Source organism: Chiloscyllium punctatum, chromosome 20 (genome assembly GCF_047496795.1).
Source record: "Chiloscyllium punctatum isolate Juve2018m chromosome 20, sChiPun1.3, whole genome shotgun sequence".
NCBI lineage: Eukaryota > Metazoa > Chordata > Chondrichthyes > Orectolobiformes > Hemiscylliidae > Chiloscyllium > Chiloscyllium punctatum.
The window spans coordinates 37,577,886-37,602,773 of NC_092758.1; the positions used below are offsets into that span (position 1 = coordinate 37,577,886).

The 24,888-nt window shown below is 40.1% G+C and overlaps 1 long non-coding RNA gene across 1 annotated transcript in view; it reads right to left on the bottom strand.

The window, feature by feature from the left end:
- Positions 1-24,888, bottom strand: part of LOC140492047 (uncharacterized) — a 421,161-nt gene that overhangs the window by 176,637 nt on the left and 219,636 nt on the right. Inside the window, exon 2 of the long non-coding RNA XR_011963481.1 lies at positions 2,662-2,826. This is a non-coding gene — a long non-coding RNA (uncharacterized lncRNA). The remainder of the gene's footprint in view (positions 1-2,661; positions 2,827-24,888) is intronic.

Below are 24,888 nucleotides of genomic sequence, written 5' to 3' on the forward strand. Positions count from 1 at the left end.
CATGGAGTAACTTGAGTGTAAGAGTGCCAGTGTGGATGAGCTGGGCATGTGTCAGAAATGTACAGACTGGGATACTGGTGTTGTCAAACAGCATCTGACATTGATTTGTAAACTGTGTTCCTTTAACATTGTGAGTCCAGTTAATATTTCCCTGGTAATCACACCCAGCCAGTTATAGACTCAGCTGCATGAGGAGCTATCTCCCCACTCTCGTCCATCCATCCTTCTATTGCTCTGTTGTTCCATTACCATCTTCCTCCGATTACATCAAAGTTTTTCTGAGAATTTTTGACAAGATACTGTAACCTGAATGCACCTTGCCTTTAAGGGGTAAGGTTCTTTTTAAGAAGTGCAGACTCAGTACATCATGATTCTAGATTAGAGTGGTGCTGGAAAAGCACAGCAGGTCAGGCAGCATCCAAGGCCAAGGGTGGAGAGATAAATGGGAGGGAGGGAGTGGGGGTGGGGATGGGGAGAAGGTAGCAAAGAGTACAATAGGTGGATGGGGTGGGGATGAAGGTGATAAGTCAGAAAGGAGGGTGGAGCGGATAGCTGGGAGGGAAGATTGGCAGGTAGGAGAGGTCATGAGGATGGTGCTGTGTTGGAAGGTTGGAACTGGGGTAAGGTAGGTGGAGGAGAAATGAGGAAACTGGTCAAGTCCACATTGATGCCTGGAGTTGAAGTGTTCCAAGGAGGAAGATGAGGCATTCTTCCTCCAAGCGTCGGCTGGTGAAGGAGTGGTGGTGGAGTAGGCTCAGGACCTGCATGTCCTCGGCAGAGTGGGAGGGGGAGTTCAAATGTTGGGCCATGCGGCGGTGGAGTTGATTGGTGCGGGTGCCCCAGAGATGTTCCCTGAAGCGCCCTACGAGAAGGCGTCCAGTCTCCCTAATGTAGAGGAGACCACATTGGGAGCAACGGATACAATAAATGACATTGGTGGATGTGCAAGTGAAACTTTGATTGATGTGAGAGGCTCCTTTGGAGCCTTGGATGGAGCTGAGGGAGGAGGTGTGGGCCCAGGTTTGCCCCTGTTGATCATGAGGCTGGTCAACAGTGTGTTTCATGCTTAGCTGCATGCTGTACCAATGTTGAATAAGTATTATCTGTCATCATAAAAGATTATAAGTCAACTTAATCATTTATGCAACTTTCAATCTTAACCACCCAAAGTCAGCCAGTGGACTCACATAATTAACTCTTATTTTCCTCTGATTTGTGAACACCAGTATATTGCTGGTAGAGGTAGTTGATTTGATATAGAGCAAAAACAATCTGAACTCTTCTTTAGTCCTTGTCTCAAAACTACATTGGGCACACATTTGATTTCAGGGAGACTTTGGCAGCTTAAAGATGGGCCTTGGGTCACATTCTAGCTTAGTTGCCATTGTTAGCTTCAGCTACATTCTCTGAAGGATAGTCAATGACAGAGACCTTAGAGAGCCATCTAGAGTGTTGTGGAGAAGGGAGGAACATTTCATGTTCCAGTAAGAAGAAAGCACATTGGCTGAGATTTCATGAGGCCTCAGAGCATACGCTGGGACGCAACTGAGGAAAACTGTAAAACGGAATGGGATAGCATGATTGGAGCAGCTAGCATCTTCCTGCCTTTGGAATTTTACCTTCAGGAAATACAGTACACTGCCTTACTGAGATAAGACAATTTAACCCCTCAAGCAGCCAATTTATGATTTTTCAGGGCTCAAAAAGGTAATGGTCTACTGGTATTATCACTAAACTATTCATCCAGAGACCCAGGTAATGTTCTGGGAACTTGGCTTCAAATCCCACTGTGGTGAAATTGGAATTTGATTTAAAAAAACTGGGATTAAGAGTCTAATGATGACAATGAAACCATTACTAATTATCAAAAAAATCTATCTAGTTCATTAATGCCCTTTAAGGAAGGAAATCTGCCATTCTTATCTGTTCTGACCTATATGTGACTCCAGATGCACAGCAATGTGGTTGACTTTTAACTGCCCTCTGGGCAAATTAAAGATGGGCAATAATTACTGGCCTGTCCAATGACATCAACATTCCATGAATGAATAAAATAAAGTTAAGGGACTCTATTCACTGTTGCTGGAATTAGCAGAGGGAGCACATTTCAATATGACATCATAGAACCCTTACAGTGTGGAAGCAGGCCATTCGGCCCATCAAGCCCAACCCTTTAAAGAGTACCCTGTCCAGCACCACCCCACTACCCTATCCCTGTAACCCTGCATTTTCCAAGGCTAATCCACCTCACCTACACATCTGTAGACTCTATGGGCAGTTTAACATGGCTCATCCACTTAACCTGCACATCCTTGGACTGTAGAAGGAAACTGGTGCACCCAGAGGAAACCCTGCAGACACGGGGAGAATGTGCTAACTCCACACAGACAATCACTGGATGCTGGAATTGAACCTGATCCCTGGTGCTGTAAGGCAACAGTGCTAACCACTGAGCCACCCTGCTCACCCCACCCCCATGTGTGGAGACATCAACTGGAATACTCTGGTTGTGTCCTTGTGGATTTAAGTTGATGTGGCAGTCCTAATTCAGCACCCTACAGTCCACAGACCCTTTGGTGGACCACCCATCCCAACCCTCACAAACAACATCCACTCTGTCACGAGGTCATGAATAACTGGCTTCAGTCTCTCCCGACTTACCTTCATTCCAGGGGCTCCTTCGTAATGACAGGTCCCAGTAATTCCCACCACTCCCAGTGGCTTTGAAGGGGGTGCTGCTGCCAGCCATTAGGTTGGTCAACAACTTTCAGAGTGGAGCCTCCTCCTTTAAGCTAATAAAAGCCCCAACCGCAGGCAGTTAATCACCTGGTGATAGAGAATACAGTCGGTGAAAGTCTTGTAGCACACTGATAATATTGCTGCTTCTTAATGTTTCTGTGACTACAACTTGCATTGAAACATGAATGTTACCATGGCAACTCAGAGAACACAATTACAATTGGCCAGCATGGACCAGATTGCTGCAGCAGCACAGAATTTCATTTCCATTCCAGATGGGAGGAACTTGAGTCCTGCTTCCTGAGCCCACGAGTCATGGAGCTTCTAGAGCTGTGGGTTGAATCTACCTTTGGGCTCAGAACTGAAGAAGGAAGGTTGAGAGTGAGAGACTGATTCCAAATACACAGCATTCAGAAAAATATGTAAAGTTCAATTGGTGATTCTATGACTGGCCGAGATGAATTTGCACCCAATATTTTGGTCAGTGGCCAAGCTGCTTCCATGTTAAATCCAGGCCATTATATTATATCGTTGGTCATGACCTGAAGCTGACACCATGGCAGCAAAGGTTGTATTGAATGGGCATAGCAACCTGCTTTACACAGGCAGACAATTCCCTAATGTGAGGGTTGGGATGGGTGGTCCACCAAAGGGTCTGTTCATTACCAATGGCATGGAACTTCATATGTGTACTCACTGGCTGTACAACATGCCTGAAAACCATCTAAGGCTAATACGGTATATTATTGTTGAACATTGCTGTCTTCTTGGGCTGTTTGTTCTTCTGTTACAATTGGATATAAAGCTTGCAATGGATCTGGAAAGACAGCAAATTAGCAAGGGTGGCATTTCATCAAAAATGAACACAATGGTATGAGTGGTTTCCCCATGGACACAAGACTATTAAACACAGCATGTGAGAGAGACACTTTAGTCTCAAGAGAATGGGGACAAAGATAGCCAAATACCATGCAAGATATTTTGTCAAGCCCCACCAAATGTGGGGCTTTGTTTCCACTCTACCTCACTTCCCTGCCCTATCAGACCTCACCATCGTTCCTCGGTCATCAATGTTGTCTGTTTCATTGGCGTGAGGACCTGCATTGCAGATGTCCTTCTTTCTGTTCTGGTTACTTCTCTTTTGCTGTGTGCCAGCCTGTTCTACAAGAAGAGTGGGTGCATGTTAATATGTAGCCCTGTTGAACTATTGGAAGAGTCTTTGTGCCAGTTTAGCAGTGTGCACATTTAGAAACAAGCAGCTGGTGTGGGAAGAAAAAGCAGTATTTGGAAAGGCAAGAGCCAGTCCAGAGAATAAAAATGAAAGCAGAAGGAGTTGCACTGAAGTGCATTTCTTTCATTGGAAGAGAGGGACAGGAAGTAGAGATGAGATATCAATTATGTAATTATGGTAGGATGGTTCTGCGTTCTCTAGACTGGAGGGGAAAAAACATGAAATACATCAATTGGACCCTTGAGTAGGTGACTTACTGCCATTGAATTTCTCCTGTCATTTCCTTTAGGTCCTCAGCAATCTCTGTCCATTCTTTACAAACCATCTGTGGAGAGATTGGTATGCTTCTTCCTGGTAACCTCCTCAATCTGGACTTCCCTGCTACTATCAGGCAAAAAATGAAGACCCTCTCTAGCTACAGTTATTTTGAAGTAGTTACAGGACAACTTGAATCAAGAGCCTTTTATTATTGCACAGTACCCTTAAATTGTGATTCCGACTGGATTTATTACTCTCTAGTTATTGTTTGAGCCTCTAGTTATGACTGACCATAGGCAGAAACAGGCCATTCAACCCATCAAGTCTGCTCTGTCTTTCAATGGGATCACAGTTGATCTGATGACCCTCAATTCTGTTTTCTTGCCTTTTTCCCATTATTCTTGATTCCCTTACTGATAAACATTTGTTTATCCCAGCTTTGAATATAACTCATGAGCCAGCCTCAACATCCTTCTGTGGTAAAGAATTCCACAGATTCACAACCCTCAAATAAGACATTCCTCCTCATCTCTGTCTTAAATGTGTGACCCCTTATTCCGAGATTATGCTCTCTGGTCCTCGAGTCTCCCAAAAGGGGAAATAATCTTTCTATATTTAACCTAACGAATCCCCTAAGAATCTTGTATGTTTCAATAAAGTTACCTCTCATTCTTCTCTAAACCCATGAGTATAGACCCAATCTACTTGACCACTTCTTGTAAGACTGGGCCTCCATACATGATATCAGCCAAGTGAATTTTCTCAGGACTGTCTCCAATGCCAGTGTACCTTGACTGACACAGTTTGTGCTTCCAACAGTAAAGGGGCACGTTCACCAGTGGAGCCTTGTGCCTCACATAATTGACTTTGGGTAAAACATCAAAATGTACTTCATACCTGTTTAGGATAGAACACCTCCCAGAAAAAAGCAACATGAAGATAACAGAGATAAGGAAAAGAAGATCAATATTTCTCAAATGAACTTGTGCAATGGGATAATCATTATCTTGCTCCATTTAAAAAAGTTACAAAGTAGCAACATCTATTGACTCATCTTCCTCACTTAGTCAAATCAGAAAAAAGATTTTTCTGTGATGCAGAAAGGATTGAGTGCCCAAACAATCACTAGCACCACTTTAAACCGACTATAATTGCCTGATTAAAAACATAATGAAGAATAATGAAGAAATATTCCTGTCCAATATTTAAATGTACATTCTGTCTCAATGACTTGCTGCATTTATTGCTTCAGTAAATTGTAGAAAGAATTCATACAATGTGTAGATAGTTCTGCACACCTGAATAGAATAAATCACAGGAGAATTGCCTATTTGTTAATTTTTTTTGAGAAGAGCTGCCGTATTATTGCTTTAGGAATCTCACCAAGCAGAAGCTGACAGTTCTTGAAAACTGTGAGACATGCAGTCAAAAGGAAGTTTTTGCTATTGTCTCCTGAGAGGCAGCAAGAACTAAGTGAATAGGATGTAACATATTAACCCTATGGTTTTGCAGCTATTTGACAGCCGATTTTTGATTTAGAGCTTTAAAATGTGATAGAAATATTTCCTCATGCAGTAATTATTTTGATCAGCAAAGCACCAATAAAGACTTTTGAATTGTGAATTGTTTAATGGAACAGTTCACCCAGCAGCTCTCTAATTTCCTGCTTTTGTCATTTGTCAAATCCTTCACAATTTTAAATGCAGAACTTCCTCCAGAGCATAGAATGAAGGTAGAAAGATTCAGCTCTGAACTAATAACATTCAGAGACTCTGCTCCTTTCTGCGAGAGATAATAGCAATGGGTTCTCAGTAGTTTATAACGTTAGGTGTGGTTGTATTGAGGTCTGTACATTATTGTAACCAAATCTTCTATTTATCAATTAAATTTTGGAATATTCTAAGAAAATGGAGGATATCAAATATGTAGATATAAAATGTAAAGCATATGTGTGATAAAATGAATATTAAACATAGTTTTTAAATGAAAAGTTATGTATACTTCCTATTTATTATGGGTATTATAACCTCTTGCATAGTCACCAGAATAATTTATAGAATTAAAATAAAGTCTCAAGGAATTTATGTTTGACTCAGGTTCTCATTTTTATATGAGATCTATGATAGATCACATCTGGGAGATTTTGCATGTGGTAACCACTATTGTTGATCAGCAACCATCAGTATCTTGATTAGTCAACCCATGGAGCTCCTTAACAGGGGATCTGATTGGATTTGATATCTGCATCATTTTTCACAAAAACTACAATTTTATTTTCTTGAAGATTTGCTAACAAGCCCTGAAAGCTAAATGTTTCAGTTGAATGTAATAAATAAGGAGATTCCTTTTTTTAAAAAAACTTCATAATGTGCATAGCTACTTTTTTTGGCTGATCCTGCAAAGCCAACTCCAGATACTTGGGCTTATCAATGCTAATGAATGCTACAAAGTTAAAGTCTAGATTTTTTGGGACAAGAAAGTATTTAGACTCATTTATGATGAGGACTATGATTATTTGATGTTTTTTTGAGCCCCAGAGCTAGTAGATATTTCTGTTCTTATGGCAGCATTCTATTTACTCCAAGTGTTTTTATGACAGAATATCATGATGTCGTCACTTTTCAGTAGTTCTTAGTAATTCTCAATTTTCATTATAGTTTTTTTACCTTGAAGAAAATATCTGAAGCAGTATAAAAAGTCTTTATTGCACCACATTGCTTTATAAAATTAAAAGAAGCTGTTCAGTGTCACTGTATGCTTGCAATATTACAGCTCCATACATATCTCTGGTTTTCTTACACTGTTTTAAAATGTTGATGCGTCAAGCTTTGATTTTCATATCAGCCTTCTCTAGCAATTAACCAGAAGTTAAGATAAGCTTTCGTAGATCTACAGTAGCTTTTAGGTGGAATAAAATATGTCCTCTTTTGAGGACAAAGGCATCATATTTTATTAGCAATGAACTTGCTTCACCTTTCACTTCATTCTAATTGTGTGCATACCAAAGAATAATTGTTAAAAATTTGTATTGGAATACTGAAGTCAAATTCTCATCTACAACTGTTCCTTTAAAATGGTCTGACATTAATTTACACTGACCTATTACCCTTGAGAACTTGTCATAATTAATTTGGCAAATTTCTTGAGATGGGAGTGTGTACTGTTGTCAGATGTTGTTAACTTACAAGAGCATGATGTGAAATAAGCTGTCTTTGAAGTACTTGTGATGCTTCACAGAGGAAGAACTGTAAAATAAGCTCTGGTAGCTGCTTAGTTAGAGTACCTTTTAATTGCAAACCCTCAATGCCAAATTCTACACAGTTCTTCCATTCTTGGAGAAAAATTTAATATATTACTCATTTTATTTTCTCTCAAAATATCGTAAGAACTAGAATCTGGAGTAGTCAGCCCTTCAAGCCTATTTCACCATTTGATATGGTCATGGCTGATCCCGTTTCAGTCTCAACTCTACTTTCCCATTCACTTTTCTTAACCCTTGAACCCATTACTAATGAAAAATCTGACTATCTCCTCCTTAAATTTGCTCAGTGTTCTGGTATTCATAGCAGTTTGGGATATTGAATTCCACAGAATCATAACCTTTGACATAAATAATTTCTCCTCATCTCTGATTTAAATCTGCTACTCCCTTATCTGAAAACTATACCTCTCATTCTAAATTGTCCCACAGGAGGAAATTTGCTTTCTTTGTCTATTTGTTCAGTTCCCCTTAGCATCTTGGGTACTTCAATGAGATCTTCTCTCCTTTTTCTGAAGTCTGGAAAGTATGGACCTAAAATTCTCAAATTCCCTTCAATAAGCCAAACTTCATACTTCTGGAATCAATGTAATGAATTGCCTCTGAACTGCCTCTAATATGGTTACATCCCTCCTCAAGCCAAGGGACCAGACATATATGCAATACTCCAGGTACAGTCTCATTAATGCCTTACACAGTTGCAGCAACACATCCCTACTTTTATAATCTATTCCTTAGCAATAAATGCCAAAATTCTATTTGTCTTCCTCATTACCTGCTGTACTACATACTAGATTTCAGTGATATGTGGATAAGGACACACAGATCCCTCTGCACCAAGGCACTTTGACGTTTCTCTCCATTTAGATAATGAGTTGCCATTCTATTCTTATAACCAAAATTAACAAGCTCACACTTCTCCACACTAAACTCCATCTGCCAAATTTTGGCCCATTTACTGAACTTCTGGCCCATTCACCTTCAACAGCTGGTTACTTCCCCATAGAAATGTGATGAAGTTGGAAATAACATACCTCTCAAACAATTTAGAAGTAAGCATTTCTGAGCTCTATGAAATGGGTATGCATATTTTACATCACAAGGCACACCATTCGATAGCTGCTGAGTTTAATAGTATTAGTTTTATTTGCCTATTTTAAAAAAAACAGTGAGACTACTTGAAGGAGACATGCTGTAGCCATTGATAGAACAAAACCTGACATGAGACATAGGATGACAGTAAAGTGAAAGTAAAATTGAAATCATAGAAGGATATGTTTCCTTAGCCATCTCCACTAAAACCACTTAAGAAAGATAGAAAGCTACCAGAAATATGGGAACTTGTAAGATAATTATTACCCTCTGAATTCAGAGTCATTGAACTTGAGACCTCTAAAATCTACAGATTAAGTTCAGCCCCTGTACTCAAGTTCATAGTGCACATGCCAGGAGACGAAAATAACAGCAGTCGCTCAGAGTTGTAATTTATCCAATTAATGCTTCCACTTTGGCGCAATTCATCCTGATACTGGTAAGCAGTTCAAAGCTTCTGGAAAATCTACCACATCGCTTGTGTTTGGAAGATCACTACTCACACTACAATCAACAGAAGGAACCCATGAAGGAACCCTAACCCATCACATTAACACACAAGAAAATGTAGCCAAAGTAGGTGTTGCTGATCCTGAATATAATTTGGCACACTCTTTAAAATGCTGTAAACAATGATATATGCCAATGACCACTGGTTCTTCAGATGTAAAAAGTCTTATGAATACCTTACAAAAGGTCTTGTCATTGTCATGGAAGACAAATATTCAAGGAGCTTAAGGACTACCATATTCTCTGCAAACCAGTGAAGGAGAAAAAAAGGCTTAGAACAATGAGAATCCATCCAAAATGCTCAAGAGTTTTAAAATGTCAATCCCATTCAAAGATGCAAGAATTAAGGCTGTATTTGATTTCATATCTAGAAAATATGGCACATTTAGCAAATTGTATGCAGCAACAGATCTACGTGTGATAGCCATCATATACATGATTCCTATGCATGTTGACAGCATTTTTAAATGGTACATTAATCACTTGCCTCTGGCAAGGAGGTCCTGAAGGTATCTGGGCTGTCCAGGCATAAAGACCACCAGGGTCACATAATCTCAACTCTGGGACCATTGGGCACCACTGCTGTGCAGGTTCCTTCCATCAGAACTGTGAAACCAGACAGAACAGTGGAAGGAGAAAACATCTCAGAAACCTTATTGATGGCACTTAGTGGCAATTTACTGTAGGCTGTAACATTACAATAATGCACTGTTTTGACCTTACATCTGCTTGTTTGAATCTGTATATAGCCTCGAATGGAATAGTGCCAGTATAATGTCTAATTTCATGTCTACACAGGATATATCATGGATTCACATTTGTGTAGAGGGCCTGCTGGACAAGGAGTATACAGTACAATGGGTCCCTCATCCTACAATTTCGTCACTGTATCCCTGACCTCTGTGGTCAAAAAGGCTGGTGTGAATGAGTTGGGCAGTGGCATCCATGGCAACTGGGGAGTCATTGCATTAGTATGGCCAGGAATTAGTGACATATCAATGCATGGGTCTGGGTGTGATGGTTTTCCCTTTTTACACTCTCGTGTTAGTAGGTCTTGCAGCCAGCTCTTTCACAGGTTAAGTCACTTGCCTGCCCACTCTGGGTGTCAGCCACATCCTTTATTTCCAATTGCACACTTTGAATTTCCTGCGTGAAAGAAGGAAGCAGAGAGTGTTGTCAGATGTTGGCTTCCAGCTTCAATCTCTATGCACTAGTGAGGTCCAGATTCATTTCCTTATAGCCCTCGAGTGAACTCGATAGACTTTGCACCTCTCCAGGTCTCCAGCCAACATGTCTACTGTAGCAGTTTCAGGGCAATCCTCAGTTTAAAAAGGAAAGACTGAAAGAAAATGGCCTTGTGTGAAAAACTGGTCAACCTGGCATCTGTGCAGGCAGGATTTCCCAGAAGACCTGCCAGAATAAGGACACACCTTCTTCTGAGGACAGAGATCCTCAGAGGTATGAGACAACTCATCCAACCAAATAGCACCCACCAGACATCGCATCAAGGGACAGGCATAGAAATGGTAATGAACCCCGAAACTGTGAACAATGGAGCTTATCTAGTTAATGGGATAATGATTTACTCTAATTTGACAACAGTTTGGGAGGCTCCATGAAGTCATCAAATTTGTTCAGTTAAGTAAATTTGGGATGGTATTGATGCTTTTGTTTCCACAAATGATGAGATTAAACTGGCCCCAGCAATCCCCGGAGATGCTTTGTGAAATGGAATCACCTGAGGGGGCGGAGCCAGCCGGCAGTTTGGAATTCCCAGGGTAAAGGGGTCAGCAGGGCCAGCTATCAGGGCTGTTTTCCCTTTTCACTCTCCTCACTCTGAGCTCGCTGCATCTCCGGACACCAACCCTTTGGGGATGAAGACGTTGACCCTCTCTGTGACCTCGGACTTTGGAAGTCCGCAGCAACACCTGAGGCAGTGAGAGAGCCTCACCAGCCAAACAACAAGCCCCTCTGAGACCATAAGAACCCTTTTCAGGCCTTGGACACTCGTACTCTGGGGTAGTTGGTTAGGCATAGGGGGAGGGTGATTGCGTAGTTCTTAAGGTATAAGTACCCTGTAAATTGGGTAAGGTTCAAGATTTACACTGTGTCCGCTCCAGTTTTCTTATATTTTATATCATAGTATGGAGTATAAGTTTCATCACAGTATTGTACGGATTGGGCAAGTTGAATTTTTCTCTGTAATAAAGTTGACTGGTAATTTTGAACTCAGATTTGAGTCCGTCTGTGCCCCTTATGGGTACACCAATTCTGGCTGAGTTCACAGCAGATCCCAGACTATACTTCCAGTGGCAAGGACCGAAGGGTGATCCGGGAGATTTGAACTGACCTCTCAAGGGGGATTGCTGGCCAGGATAAGCAGTTTGATCTCTCTTTTTCTCTCTCTTGGGGATACTGCCCGAATGGGTAGGTACCAGATGGCCATTGTCCCACCAACAAGAGAGGGAATCACCCAGGCATTGGTAGTGATCGTAATTACTACCAATGGAGATAAGTTCCGATTCACTGGTCAGGCTATAAACAGTGAGTTCGGTTCAGTGCTGTCTCTACAATAGACTTGCCCTAGTGTGGCATTCTGGTTCTTTGAAGTTTCAGACCCTGCTGGAGAGAAACCACCACAGTAATTGGCGAACCCCAGACACCGGCCTGAGTGTGGAGTAAAGGAAATAGGCGAAAGTGATGTCCGCAGATGCTGGAGATCAGAGTAAAGATTACAGTGATGCTGGAAAAGCACCCTGGTTGGACTTCACCAGTTTCCTCATTTCCCCTCCCCCCACCTTACCCCAGTTCCAACCTGCTAGCTCAGCACCATCCTCATGACCTGTCCTACCTGCCAATCTTCCTTCCCACCTATTTGCTCCACCTTCCTCTCCGATCTATCACTTTCATCCCCACCCCCATCCACCTATTGCACTCTTAGCTTCCTTGTCCCCAGCCCCACACTGTCCCATTTATCTCTCCACCCCGGAGACTCCCTGCCACAATCCTGATGAAGAGCTTTTACCCGAAACGTTGATTTTCCTGCTCCTCGGATGCTGCTTGACCTGCTCCACAGTATATAGTCCATCTTCTCACACAGCCTCTGGCGTATAAGATGTCCATGTCAGCTACTCCAGATGTGATCGCACCAGCACCTTATACAATTGCAGTTAGATGTCCCTATCCTTATACTCCAAATCCCTTGAGATAAGGCCCAAAATTCCATTAGTCCTCATAATTACCTGCTACACCTCTGTGCTAGCTTTCTGTGTTTCATGTATAAGTACCTGAACTCCCTTTGGGTTGCAGCTTTCTGCAGTTTTTCTCCATTTAATTAACACTTCTTTTTGTTCTCCTTTCCAAAATTAACAACTTCACACTTTTTCACATTATACTCCATTTGTCAATGTTTGCCCACTTATTAAATCTATCAATATCCCTCTGTACGTTCTCTGTATCCCTCTCATAACTTGCCTTCCACCTATTTTTGTTCCATCTGCAAATTTGGTAATAGTACATTCACGTCCTTCCTCCAAGTCATTTATCTATATTGTAAACAGTTGCAGAGTCAGCATGGATCTATGTGAAACTTCACTGATTACCGGTCAACAGCTTGATAAAAAAAACTCCTATCTCTATTTGCTGTTTCCTGCTCAACAGCCAATTCACTATCCCTGTTAATAGACTATCTCAACAGCAAGGGCTCTTTACTTATGACTTAGCCTTTGTGAAGTACTTTGTTGAACAAGTTCTGAAAGTTTAAATACAATACATCTACTGGGTCCTCTCTAACTACTCTGGTTGAGACTTCCTCAGTAAGAATCAAAATACCAATATTCAAAATTGTGGCTGACTAGTTTATTACAGAACTAGGGTTTAGATCAGAGTGGTGGTGGGAAAACACAGCAGGTCAGGCAGCATCCGAGGAGCAGGAAAATCGACATTTCGGGCAAAAGCCCTTCATCAGGCTCCCTACCTCCATTCCTGATGAAGGGCTTTTGTCCAAAACGTCAATTTTCCTGCTCCTCAGATGCTGCCTGACCTGCTGTGCTTTTCCAGCACCACTCTGATCTAAACTCTGGTTTCCAGCATCTGCAGTCCTCACTTTTGCCTATTATAGAACGAGTCAGCCACAATTTTGAATATTGTTCATTACAATGAGAATTGAAAACAAAATTAGAGAAGTTTCACTATACTGTGTAGAGCTTTGGGAACTCTGCACCTTCAGTATTACATTCAACTTGGTCTTCTTGTTTGAAAAAATTATTAAATAGTTTTAGGAACAGTTCAAAGAAGATTCACTCAACTTATTCCCAGGATGAAGGACTTAGGAAGAAAGTTTGAAAAGATTGAGCCTATAGCAATTAGACTTTGAAGAATGACTGGTCATCTAATTGAAATATTTGAAATCCTAAGGAAACTTGCTAGGGTAGATACTGACAGAATGTTCCCTGCCTTGGGAAAGACTAGGATTGGGTAACATTGTCCACATTAGAAACCTCTCCTTTAAAGAGGGTATTTCTTTTCTCGCAGATGGTCGTCAGAATGTGGCATTGCATTCCCCGAAAGCATTGGAGGCTGGGTTGTTAAATTTATTACAGACAAGATATTGATAAACAAGAGAGTCAAAGGTTATTGAATGGCAGAGCAGGCTTGCACAAACTTAGTCCCGTTGCTAAGATATGCAGCCATGACAGCGCATTCAGTTTTTATGGGTATGCAGACCATAATGAGTAGAATAATCAGGCAGAATGGATTTGGTATGCTGCCTGAAAGAAAAACAAAGAACTGTGGATGCTGGAAATTTGAAAGAAAAACAGCAATTGCTGGAGAAACTCAGCAGGTCTGACAGTATCTGTGGAGAGAAAGTAGAGTCAATGATTCAGGTCGACAAACGCAATGTCAAAACTTCATGGTTCACTCAAGATGTCTGAATGACGTCTAAGAGCATTGGTGAACATCTGCTTGGTATCTGCCTTTAACAGATTCCCAGTTTAGAAATAGTTGCACCTACTTCAATGAAAATAGGTACCTCAAAGCATAGTCAAAGTTTCAATTTGTTTGGAATTCCTCAAACTACGAGTAGCAAAAATTGCCACCATTCACTGGTAATTGGTTGAGTAAAGTTGTGAATTATCCGAAAATTGTTCTGCAAAAAACTTGCACCCTGCTGGCCAAGACCTTGCAAAAGTTCAGCCACACCTGAGATCAAGTCAGGAAGCAGGAGCTCTATTGTTTTCTTTGCAGTTACCAATTGATTCTTCTCTCTACTGCTGGATAACTTTGAGCTACATTCATCTGTACATTCAATGCACACACATCATTCTGAGCTACCCTGCAATACCAATTTTCAAAATATACACAAAACTGATTGAAAATAGAAGAATGAAATTATGGTAAATGTGGAATGATGTATGGAATTCACAGCTATAGCAGGAAAACCAGGAGATTAACATCCAACCATTTGTTGTGACCAGCACAACAGGATCACTGCTAAACATGGTTCACAGATCATCACCAAAGCAATGAAAGTATGATTCCTCAATATGGAAACTAATTCTGATTTAGAACACTCTGAGCTAAAATGAGACCACACCTTACATTAGACAATATCCGAATCAAAAGGGAAGATCGGCATCATATGTAAACAACTATGTGATAAAATTAACTATTTCATTTGGTAAATAAGTCTTTCATCCCATTGTAAATATCTGAGCACATTTGGTAAATTGAAACAACTGATAGATGTAATAGTTTGAATCATTAAGTTATGGGTAAGTTTATTGTTTATAATTTAGAGATCAAATTATTGAATCATTCTGTGCCCAGCCCTTACTAAGAATGGAAAGCATAATTGTATATTGTTCACTTGTAATTGCTAAACAAAGAATCTGTCACGATTGAGAATTAGACATGCTTGACACATGTTTAATTATCTGTGAGTTTCAATTTTTTCATGAATGTAATATACAATAGCTAGAATGAAGCTATTATTTTAAAAATTGAGTGACATTGTGCATTAAATTAGAAATACAGAACCATTGAAAATAGAAGCAGCCCCTCGAACCTGCTCTGCCATTCAATATGATCAAAGCTGCGCATTCAGTTCAGTACCCTGGTCCAGCTTGTTCCCCCAATCTCCTTGAAACCTTTTGCCCTAAGAACTGTATTGAACTCTTTTTGAAAAAAAAAATCAATGTTTTGGCCTGAACTGCTTTCTGTGGCAGAGAATTCCAAAGGCTCACCACTCTCTGGGTGAAGAAATCTCCCTTCATCTCAGTCTTGAATGGTCTACTCCATATCCTTCGACTGTGACACCTCGTTCTGGGCTCACTGGTGATCAGGTACATCCTTCCTACAGTCCAGTCAGAATTTTGTAGGTTTCTATGAGATCCTCCCTCATTCTTCTAAACTTCATTGAATATAGTCCTAACTGATCTACTGTCCATTCATACTCAGTCTTACTATGCCAGGAATCAATCTAGTCAGCAATTGTTGCATTTCCTCTATCACCAGAATATCTTTCCTCAGATAAGGAAACCAAAACTGTGCACAATACCCCAGACTTGGTCTTACAAGGTCCTGGAAAACTGCAATAAGACATCCCTGCTCCTGCATTGAAATCCTTTTGCTATCAAAGGCCAATACCATTTATTTTCTTCATCACCTGCTGCACCTTCATGTGTACTTTTAGTGACTGGTGTACAAGGACATGCAGGTCTCGCTGCACTTCCCCCTTTCCAAATCTATCATTGTGTGGATAATAGTCTACCTTCCTGTTTTTGCTACCAAAGTGTATAACTTCACATTTATCCACATTGTACTTCCTGTTCCATGCATTTACCCACTCACTCAAATTGTCCAAATCACATTGAAGCATCTCTATATCCTCCTTACAGTTTTCTCTTCCATCTAGCTTTGTGTTGTCTGCAAACTCGGAGATATTACATTTATTTCCCTCATCAAAATCATTCATATATTTTGTGACTAGCTGGAGTCCAAACATTGATCCCTGCAGTACCTCACAAGTCACTAGCTGCTATTTGGAAGAAGACCCATTTATTCCTAATCTTTGTTTCCTATCTGCCAACCAGTTTTCTTTTCATATTAGGTTCACTTAGCTTTAAATTTACATAATAATCTTATATGTGGGATCTTATTAAAAACTCTCTGCAAGTTCAAGTCAACCATATCTACTGTCTCCTCCCTTACTAACTTGTCTAGTTACATCCGCAAAACATTCTAGTAGATTTGTCAAGCATGATTTCCCTTCATGAATCCATGATGACTGGGCCCAATCCTGACACTGTTTTGCTACTCTGTTATCAAATCCTTTATAATGGACTCGAGCAATTTTCACTCTACTGATGTCAGGCTAATCTAAAATAAAATCTGAATATGATACTTCCATGTGCAGATGAATCAAAGTCTGAAATGTCAAAAATGTTAGGTGGCATGTGAATTTATTCAAATCCAGGTCACAAAGGAATAATTTGCAGTTCTGGAGATGCATCTTGCACATTGTAACATCACAGGGGCTCAATAGATTGTAAAACCTGAAAAAAAAATCAAAGAATTAAATCCCCACAAAGCACATTTAGCTACATGAGAAATAGCATAGGATCCTCAAGAAGTGGAGGTAGGAATTGATGAAGTTTTAATTAATAGGCTATCATCAATTCTCTGTTTTTTTCAGGTTTTTCAGTCTTTAGAGCCACTGTGATGTTACAAAAGTGTAAAATGCATCCTCAGAACTGCGTATTATTCCTTGGTGAACTGGGTTTAAACAAATTCACATGCCACCTAACATTTTTGGCACATCTTTCTCTTTCAGTCTTTGATTCATCTGCACATGGAATATGATATTCATATTTTATTTTAGGTTAGCCTGTCATCAGTAGAGGGAAAAATGCTAGGGTCCATTATCAAAGATTTGATAACAAAGTAGCAAAACAGTGTCAGAATTGGACAAGTATATCAAGTGTATCTGAATTTAGTTACAAACTTAATCAAGTGTGTTTTGATGTTTTTTGATCAGTTCAAATAAATTATTCTAACCATGATCTTTGATGGTTGTGTAGTTTTAGGTATTTGATCTTCAAAAGGCCATTGATGTATTGCAGAGAGTTGAGAGATGAGTATCAAAGATGATTCTTAGCCTTCATGCTGTTGGTTTGATATCTGTTATCTATTACTTCACCAACCTGTCAGAACCTGTCATTTCATATCAGCTGCACATTTGACATCTGTAGCACAGCAGCACAATATTAAGAAGAATAATGTAGTTGTATCAATGATAAAGATTACAAGTATTATATGCTTTCTTTTGAACACAATGCAAAATTTGCTTTAATGTGTATAATTTGTATTCCTTTCAGAAAAATGGCTCAAGAATACAGTGTGTACTGGACAGTTTCACTCAGCTATCCTGATTAAGTACGGCACAAATTAAATTGATTTATCAGTGCGAAATAGTTCCTTTATTAAACCTTACTGAATCAATATTGCTGAATTTGTTCTGACCACATGAGTTTAAAACTATTGGACTGATGTTTGTTGCCAACTACATCAATCATGCCAGAATCCAATGCATCAAAAACTTAAAACTTGAAAGTGGGAAGTAGGAAACCATGCAAAAAAATGAGGCAATTATAGTCAATGAGGACAGAGACAGAAATATAATTGATACACAATCTCTCTATTTACCAATAAGTTTATCCTGACAGGGTATCTTGATTTCTCACAAAAGCAAATCCTACAAACATCAGGAGAAAATGGTGGCAGGTTCTGCTTTTCTCACTTTCTCAGACTATCTTATCAGAGGTAATGGCACAACCTTTACTCACTGTTACATCAGCACTGTAAATTTTAAATTAATACCGTGACATTCATAACATGATGTATCTGAAGAATAAGGCAGCAGCTGAGAAAGTATGTAACACTCTGTCAGGCTGTCACATTAAAGCAGAGGGCTTGGAGATTGTAACTGTAATATTCTTTCATCTACTGACTTACTGGAGCTCTATTTATGGTTCACAGACAATCATGCTGACTATGTGGAAGGGATCATCTCACAAGGAAAATAGGCAAACATGAAAAACATTAAGAATAGTACATTTTAATTGCTGTCAAGAAAAGCAAATGAGAACAACCCCTATTCCAAGATACCCCTTTTTGGGATTCACCACCTTCACTGCCTCACCCACCTTCATCCACCCTCACCCCACAACTTTTAAACAGATTCATTTGAGCTGATTTTCATGACAATTGAATGTAATATAATGTAAATTGGAAAATAAATCTACACTACATCCAACCCATTCTTCAGGTAAGCCCTTCTGAGAAAGTTTGACCCTGAAATTTGTTAGGTTTTCTATTGTTGTCTTGTTGTATCTCCAGTAAAAATCAGAATAACATTCTGGTGAATTACTCAGTTACTATTCCAAGGATAAGACCATAAGACACAGAAGTGTAAGTAAGGCCATTCAGCCCATTGAGTCCACTGAGCCATTTAATCATGACTGATGGGCATTTCAATGCCCCTTACCTGCACTCTCCCAGTATCCCTTAATTCCTTGCAAGATTATCAATCTCTTATTGAAGACATTTAACATCCCGGCCTCCACTGTACTCTGTGGCAAAGAATTCCACAGGCCCACCACTCTCTGGTTGAAGAACTGTCTCCTCATTTCTGTTTTAAATTGACCCCTTCTAATTCTAAGGCTGTGCCCACAGGTCCTAGTATCCCCCCTAACGGAAACAAATTCCCAGTGTCCACCCTTTCTAAGCCATGCATTATCTTGTAAGTTTCTATTAGATCTCCCTTCAACCTTCTAAATTCTAATGAATATAATCCCAGGATCCTTAGCCGTCATTGTATGTTAGGCCTACCATTCCAGGGATCCAGAGGCAGAGGCAGGTGTCGGAAATGCTAAAGCCAACAACTCCTACTCCATAAACTGAAGTGGAAAGCAATGGAAGGAAACAGTGGTAGTGCTTCATAGACTGAGTCACAGATACAACCTCCCAGTTTAGGTAACCCTCCACACCTTACATCCCCTTCCTAGTCACACTCCTTGACAACCCTTATTTTCTTGTTCTTACAAAAACCTGATTACTTAACTGTCCATCACTCCACATTACCCCCTGAATTCCAGTCATAATGCATTATCATATTAGACAAAGTAGTGTGTTACCCCCCCCCATTAAAGCTAGAAGGTGTTGCTGACTCCCCTCACATGTTGAGTTGCCCCCTTCACTAATTGTTTTTTCCCTCTGTTTGCCAGCATGCTGCCTCCAATACACACAAAATGCTGCAGGTATAGAAATACAGAATCAACAATGGTTTCATGGTCATTGTTTGACTCTTTATTCCAGATTTTTTTAAAAATTGAATTCAAATTCCATCTACCATAGCAGGATTTAAACCTGGGCCCCCAGAGTGTTACCTGCACCCTAATAGTCTGGCAATAACACCACAAAATCTCCCCTGGATAGTGTTATGTTTCTTGAATGTTGTTGGAGCTGTACTAATCCAGACAATGGAAAGCATTCCATTACACTTCTGTCATGATTTTATAGACACATCTTCCTCCAAATCGGGATGAAAGTTTAGCACATTTTTGCTGAATCCACAGACAGTTCAAGACACTGATGTACTTGGGTATCCCCATATACATCAGTGAACACGGGGTTAATGGATGAATGGGACTGGGTATGAGTTAAGATTCCAACAATGGGCTACAGGCAGCTGATCCTGATCTGTTGCAGAATGTCAGAATGATTGATTTCTGTTCTGAGAATATTACTCACTATTTTTAACTTACATGACCATGAAACATTCAAAAATCACATATCGCATATTTAGACAAATATCTAAAATTTCTGCTATCTCACAGAAAATATTCCCAGAGTCAATGCAGTGTCAAAAACTTCTGAACCAGGTTTTATGTGCAACAGAGCTCACTCAATGACTAATAAACATTCTCAGGGAAGGTAATTCACAGTATAAACCCCCTGTAGTTTGCAACCCGCTGAGGTCTAACTAACCCTAATTTTCAATGGAGTATGCTTCCACTGCATCAGAAGAGTATTGCACTAATTATTGAATGGTCTCTGTGATTTTCCTGCTGAACCCATTCTTGCATTTAACTTTAAGCAGAAAATGTGTTGCTGGAAAAGCGCAGCAGGTCAGGCAGCATCCAAGGAGCAGGAGAATCGACTTTTCGGGCATGAGCCCTTCTTCAGGAATGAGGAGAGTGTGCCAAGCAGGCTAAGATAAAAGGTAGAGAGGAGGGACTTGGGGGAGGGGTATTGGGAATGCGATAGGCGGAAGGAGGTTAAGGTGAGGGTGATAGGCCGGAGAGGGAGTGGGGGCGGAGGATGCTGCCTGACCTGCTGTGCTTTTCCAGCAACACATTTTCAGCTCTGATCTCCAGCATCTGCGGTCCTCACTTTCTCCTTTAACTTTAAGCAGCTTTGTGCTGAGAATCTACCCCACTGGGGCTTGGATCGAGACCAATCCATTTTACACAGAACCCATACAGGCAGCGGAGAATAGTTGCTTTCATCCTATTAATCTGGAAGAACTCAAAGTTATTTCCCATAGCTAAAAATATAGTGCTAATGTATTAGGTTATGCAGTTCGCTGATTTCTGTTCCTTACAATTTCAGGCCTGTGTTATATGTTTTTTAAAAAAAGCAGGACACCAAATTAAAGTAAATTAAGTGTGAGGCTACCTTCCAATTTGTTTCCTTGCTGATAATGTGCATCCAGTAATTTAAAAAGGTTATCAGATCATTCTTTCTGTTGACAATCTTTCTATTCAATCTACCAGCTACTTTCTACATTACACTAATTTGCTCATAACATTAACATTTGCCGAATAAATATTAGATGCATATTATCACAATTACAGGATGTATCCAGGTAGATTATATTCCAAAGACAACCCACTCCAAAATGTTCACTGCAATTCTACCAGATTAGTGATCTGAGTTACCACAATTAAATGGAAATAAGAATGTATATGCTGGACGGCTCTATGTGAGTAAATTGTTAGGCATGTATATGAGAGTAAAAACAATGACTGCAGATGCTGAAAATCAAATACTGGATTAGTGGTGCTGGAAGAGCACAGCAGTTCAGGCAGCATCCAACGAGCAGCTGCTCGTTGGATGCTGCCTGAACTGCTGTGCTCTTCCAGCACCACTAATCCATGTATATGAGAGTGGCAGAAGGGTATTTTCCTCTGCCCACTTTTCTGTTTTCACCCTGGCCCTGATCCATTTTCCTGGGTAGAACTCATAGCATAGTGAGGACTTGGTAGGATTCCTACATTCAAAAAGAGTCTTTATTGCCAGTAAAGATATTTTGGTCGTGTTACAGGGGAAGCACTATTGCATAATCAAAAGAAACAACAAAAAGCCAGAAGCATTCCAAAGATGGAAACAGAAACCTCTCTTAAAAGTCCTTTTAGATTAACTTGAGGAAGTATTTTTAGTGGGCGGCACGGTGGCACAGTGGTTAGCACTGCTGCCTCACAGTGCCTCAGACCCGGGTTCAATTCCCACCTCAGGCGACTGACTGTGTGGACTTTGCACGTTCTCCCCGTGTCTGCGTGGGTTTCCTCCGGGTGCTCCGGTTTCCTCCCACAGTCCAAAGATGTGCAGGCCAGGTGAATTGGCCATGCAAAATTGCCCGTAGTGTTAGGTAAGGGGTAAATGTAGATGTAGGTGTATGGGTGGGTTACGCTTCGGCGGGGTGGTGTGGACTTGTTGGGCCGAAGGGCCTGTTTCCACACTGTAAGTAATCTAATCTAATTAGGAGGCTATCTCTTTTCAATGGGGGAACTCTGGATTTTTAACGCTGTTTCTTGAATATGATTTGGTGTATTGAAAATAACGAACAGACTCCAAAATGAGCTGGTTGAATACCTGGGTACAAGATATTCAGTGATGATTTTTGCTTCCTGCAAGCTGTTTTACTTGATCTAATAACATAAGAAGCATGGATATCGTGGATATGAACAAACAACAAGTGTTTGGCAGCATCCGTTGAGAGAAAAACAAAGTTAATGTTTCAGTCTAGTAACCCTTCATTATGATGAAACATTAATGCTTACTTAAGTTATCAATATCACTCTGTAAAACGGTTTGTATTCCTCTCACAACTTGCCTTTCCATGTATTTTTATGTTGTCTGCAAATCTGGCTACAGAACAGTCACTTCCTTCCTCCAAGTCATTAATATGTATTGTGAGCAGTTACAGACCCAGCACAGATCCCTGGGAACCCCACTGGTTACCAGTCACCAACCTCTAAAATTATCCCTTTTCCCCACTCGCTTGCTGCCAATTAGCCAGTTCTCTCTCCATGCCAATATACTACCTCATCATCATGGGTTATTAGCTTATTTCTTCACCGTCTGCAATGTACCTTGTTGAATGCCTGCAATACACTATTCAAACAGATAATCTCTAATGCAATCTAGAAATTCATTTTCCATATCACTCTTATCCAACTGATTTGTCCAATCAATAGCAGATTAAAATCAGCCATGATAATTGTGGTGTTCTCCTTACGCACTGCCGTTATTTCCCAATTTACATTTGGTCCTACAGTGAGGCACTTTTCGGGGGCCTATAACTAACGCTCAACCATGACTTCTTCGCTTTGCTTAACGTACCTTCTGGAAGTCCAAATACAACACTGTTTTCCCTCTAATCATGCTGGTTGAGACTTCCTCAAAAAAATCTACCAAATTATTCAGACATGAATATCCTTTCATGGATCCTTGCTGACCATGCTTGAATAGCTTATTCATTTTCCAAACATACTGTTATTACTTCAATATGAATTGATTCTGACATTTTCCTGACAACAGACGCCAACCAGTCTATAGTTACTACTTTTTTTCCTCTAATGTGAGAAAAGGTGAAGTTGTTCATTTTTGGAAGGGAGAACAAATGAACAGAATATTATGTCATTGGAGAAAATCTCCAGAAAACTGCAACACAAAGAAACTTAGAAGTAATTGTGCACAAAACACAGAAAGCTAGCACATAGGTACAGTAGGTAATCAGGAATGTTAATGGAGTGTTGCCCCTTATATCAAAGGTATTGGAATATAAGAGTAGGGAAGTCTTATTGCAACTGTACGTGATAAAGATGAGACCAAATATCAAGTACTGTGAGCTGTTTTGGTCAAGGTTAATTAAGTTGGAATGCTACACATTGGAATTTAGATAAATGAGATGTGATCTCATTAAAACGTATAGGATTACAGTCATAGAGTCTTACATCACAGAGACAGGCCCTTTGGCCCAATCTAGTCCATGCCAACCAAAATGTGCATCCACGCTAACCCCATTTCCCTGCACTTGACCCATATCCTGCTAAACCTTTCCTTTCTATGTATTTGTCCAAATGCCTTTTAAATGTTGTTATGTACCTGCTGTAGCCACTTCCACTAGCAGCTCATTCCAGATGCATACCACCCTCTGTGTACAAACATTGCCCTTCAGGTTCCCTTGTATTTTTTCCCCTCTTAAACTGATGCCCTCTAGTCCTTGATTCTCCAACCTTGGGAAAAAGACTGTGTGTATTCACCCTATCCATGCTTCTCAATATCTTATACATTTCTATAAGATCACCCTCAGTCTCCTACACTCTTTTTTTAATAGATATTTTTATTAGAAATTTAACATTTTTACAAGTTTACAAAAATAAACCAAACTCTCATATACAAACATTGATATATAATTAAATCAAATATACAATAGCCAAAATTTAACAAAAGAAAAAAAACCGATAAAGAAAAAAAACAAAACTCAACTGTCTACTAATCTAACCTACAACTAAACAGAGTGTGGATTTAAATCTCTTACATGCTCGGAATGTGTTAACATCAGATGTAATAAAACCCGTATTCGTGCGGGATTCCTCTCCTAAGGGGCCCCGGACCAGCCAGGTTTGTAATCTCAATTAAATAAAAGCCCTTGTTAGGATAGCCAAAATATCTGTATTTATGTAATTCAAGAAGGGCTGCCATATTTTATAAAATAATTCGGTCTTTCGGTGCACCATATTTGTAAGGAAGTCAAGGAGAATACATTCCATAATTAATCTATGCCAATTTGAAAGTCCAGGGGGGCCCTCAGCCACCCAGTTCACTAAAATATTTTTCCTTGCACAGAAAGAGAGAATAGAAAATAGTCTCTTCCCGTACATGTCCAGGGAGGGAAAGTTCGAAAAGCCCAAAAGGAGAGATACAGGGTCCACTTTAATTTCCGTTCCTAAAATTTCTGTCAGGGTATTTGCTACTTTAGTCCAATATCTACGGATCTTATGACAGGTCCATAGGCAATGTACAAGAGTAAGGTAAAATACTGGATTAGTGGTGCTGGAAAAGCACAGCAGTTCAGGCAGCATCCAACGAGCAGCGAAATCGACGTTTCGGGCAAAAGCCCTTCATCAGGAATAAAGGCAGTGCCCACCTCTATTTTGCATTTGGGACACATTGGAGGTGCTCCTGCCTTAAATTTTGCCAATTGAACCGGTGCTATATGGACCCTATGAAATGTCTTCAGCTGGATAGCCTGGGTTCTGTTACAGATAGTAATTCTTCTAGCATTTTCCCAAATATCATTCCATGTTTCTATAGAGATTTCTAGTCCCAAATCCTGATCCCATGTTTTAAGCAGATTGTCCATATCTCCCGATGTAGTAAATGATAAATAGTACTGACGGAAGATACCCCCATTGGTCGTAGCACTCTACATTCTCTATCTGATTTATAA